The sequence below is a fragment of the Hylobates moloch genome, unplaced genomic scaffold, assembly GCF_009828535.3.
Source record: "Hylobates moloch isolate HMO894 unplaced genomic scaffold, HMol_V3 SCAFFOLD_11, whole genome shotgun sequence".
Classification (NCBI taxonomy): Eukaryota; Metazoa; Chordata; class Mammalia; order Primates; family Hylobatidae; genus Hylobates; species Hylobates moloch.
The window spans coordinates 75062845-75066248 of NW_026652286.1; positions in this window are offsets into that span (position 1 = coordinate 75062845).

Here is a 3404-nt window from a genome sequence, read left to right on the forward strand (position 1 = left end):
TTGTGTTACCAGAATATTTTTTCTTTCCTGATTTAAAAAGTAATTTTCATGTGTCTTCATTGTACTTGAATGCCAGCTATTGTTTTTAAAATAATGTTATCTGTGAAATTTCTTTAGATGACAGTCTCTTGTTGCTTTGTATGTTATAGATACAATGTTGGAAGAAAAATGAATCCAACATTAATTTCAGAAAACTCTTAAATTAGATAAATAGGCATTATTTTCAGACAATAGTGTAATTGCTTTGTTACATAGGTGTTGATGGGGTGAGGAGGCATACAGGCAATGAATGGTTAGTACCTCCTTTCTGGGTCCAGTCATATTTGACCTTTCTTAGATCTCACTCTGTGGCAGACTTCTGAAGCCAGATGGATAAGGAAGTCCTTATAATAGTAAAGGACTATTATAATATATATATAATATAATAGTAAAAACTCTCTATTTTTCTTCTCACCTCACAACTCTTTTGGATTCCTTTAGAGAACACATGGGAAGAGTAAGAATTTCTGTATCCCCCAGTCTCTTCTCTTGCCTTTGTTTCCATCCTGATATGCTGATACATGTATGTAAGTCCAAATGCATATACCTAGGTTCAAGACCTCATGAGAGAAACTCTCTCCGGCCATTATGGAGGGAATATAAAGAGGGAATTCTTCCCCCCCCCCCCCCCCCCCCAATTCAGTAGACTCAGAGCAATGTTAAAACATTGTTAACTTTTCTCTGCTTTTCATCCTGGACTTGTGATTGCTGAAGGGATAATTGGCTCCCTCAAGGAATCAAATTAGAAGTCCTTTAGTCAGAACAGCCCAATATGTCTTAAGTCATAAAACTAATCCCCCTTGTTGTCACAGGATACTATTACATCTTTTTAAAAGCTATTCTCTTTTTTCTTATTTTGCTTATAATAGCTGCTCTATCGAGGATCCCAGGATCCCGTTTGCCAGATACAGTGCTAAATGCGTTAAAACAATTGAGATGTGCTGTAGGTTCAGTTATATCCTCCGCAAATTTGTATGTTGAAGTCCTAATTGCCAGTACCTGAGAATGTACCTGTATTTGGAAATAGGGCTGTTAAAAGAGGCAAATAAGGTAAAATGAGATTATGTAGTTGACTGCTAATCAACATGACTGGTGTTCTCTAAGAGGGGATTAGGATACAGATGCACAGAGGAGTGACTGTGAAGACACCCGAGAAAGACGCCTCAGAAGAAACCAAACCTGCCAACACCTTGATCTTGGACTTCTAGCTTCCAGAACTGTAAGAAAATTTCTGTTGTTTAAGCCACCCAGTCATTGGTACTTTGTTATGGCAGCCTTAGCAAAGTAATACAAACTGCCATTAATAGATACTTTAAAGCACGTTGGCTCTGATCCTTTCAGCAATTTTGCAAAGTAAGATTTGAACACAGATCTGCCTGACTCCTTAGCTTGTGCTTTTTTAACAAACTGTCCCAATAAGCTATACTTACATTTTTAAAAGTTAACATGGGCTGCCATCTGGTATAACTGTAGCAACTTATGATTTGCCGTCTATTTATAAAAGAGTTATCTTATTTGGCTTTATTCAGCTAGTCAGTTTAAAGACTTCTGTGTTTTTCACATTCAGTAAAAATAATGCAAAAAATATAACTAAACATAGTGTAATTTATACTTTATCTGCTTGCAAAATTCTCACATGGACCTGGATTTGAGATTAGGGTTTTAGTCTCTTATCTTTTTTGCCCTCTTAATGATAATAATCAGTGTCCTAGCAGGTGCTCATTATGTTGAACAGAAAGATGAATGTCAGATGCTTTGTTAGGTTTTTTTATTGCCTTCCATAATCCTTAAAACCAAAACCGTAGGAAACATGTTATCTCCTTTTTATAATACAAATGTGGAAATTGAGGCCCAGTGAAACCATGTAATTTGCTAGAGTTAACAAGTGGTAGAGTGTGAATTGTATACAGTCCAGGTGGAAGTGGCTCCAGAACATTTACATTTTTTTTTTAAATCTCTTGCTAAACCGTACTTCAGTTTTTGTTTGTTTTTGAGATGGAGTCTCGTTCTTGTTGCCCAGCCTGGAGTGCAATGGTACGATCTCACCTCACTGCAACTTCCGCCTCCTGGGTTCAAGTGATTCTCCTGCCTCAGCCTCCTGAGTAGCTGGGATTATAGGCGCCCGCCACCACGCCTGGCTAATATTTTTAGTAGAGATGGGGTTTCACCATGCTGGCCAGACTGGTCTCAAACCCCTGACCTCAGGTGATACACCCGCCTCTGCCTCCCAAAGTGCTGGGATTACAGGTGTGAGCCACCGCACCCAGCCCATACTTTAGTTTTCTACTTTCTTGTGTTTGGATCTCTTTCTTCCCTGTCTTAACCTAAATGGGAGGACTTGTATGATTATTAGTTAGGCTTCTCCTTTGTTTCCCACATCGTTTCTTAAAAGAGCTCAAGTACCAGAGCTGAATAGAGTTTGCTCTTCTCAACACTAGCAACCTAAGAGACTCATTGCTTGTTGACTGCCATTCCATAAGTCAAAGGACAACAGATGGTCAGCTTTAAAGACACACCTAAATTTTTTCTAGAGGTGTAATATTTCAATGAGTATCCCCTAATATATGTAAAAGTAAAAGAAACCTATCAGTACATAGTAGCAGTTCTTTCAACCCTTTTGGGTGCTCTGAAAAAAGTAGAACTAAGATGCTGGCGGGGCACAGTGGCTCACGCCTATAATCCCAACACTTCAGGAGGTCGAGGCAGGCCGATCACTTGAGGTCAGGAGTTCAAGACCAGCTTGGCCAACGTGGTGAAACCCCATCTCTACTAAAAATACAAAAGTTAGCCGGGCCTGGTGGCGGGCGCCTGTAATCCCAGCTACTCCGGAGGCTGAAGCAGGAGAATTGTTTGAACGTGGGAGGCAGAGGTTGCAGTGAGCCAAGATTTCACCACTGCACTCCATCCTGGGCAACACAGTGAGATTCTGTCTCAAAAAAGAACAACAACAATACAACAGAAGTAAGATGCTATTTGCTATTTTCACTGTGCTGACATTTGCAATGATTGGTGCAGACACAATGGTGGTCAGTGGACCAGCATTTAAGAACCACTGGTGTATGGTAAAACCATTAGCCTGATTAAAAAAACAAAAAAATGAATCTAAGAAGCATTGTATTAAGGGAGAATACTTAGTCTTATCTGTTAGGTTTTCTTTGACATAGAAGGAACTCTTTTTGCCCTTGCGCTTATCATCTTGGTGCTTTTGGGAGAGAAGCATGGGTATGCCCAGTAGCTCACTCCCATCTTCTTTCTCTTTGGGAGGCAGCTTGTCTGAAGAGAGTATACTCCGTACTTCTGTGATGTTGGCGTCACAGGGGCCTGTCTTAGTTGTTGAGTATTGCCAGTGACTGGTAAAGTTTGTT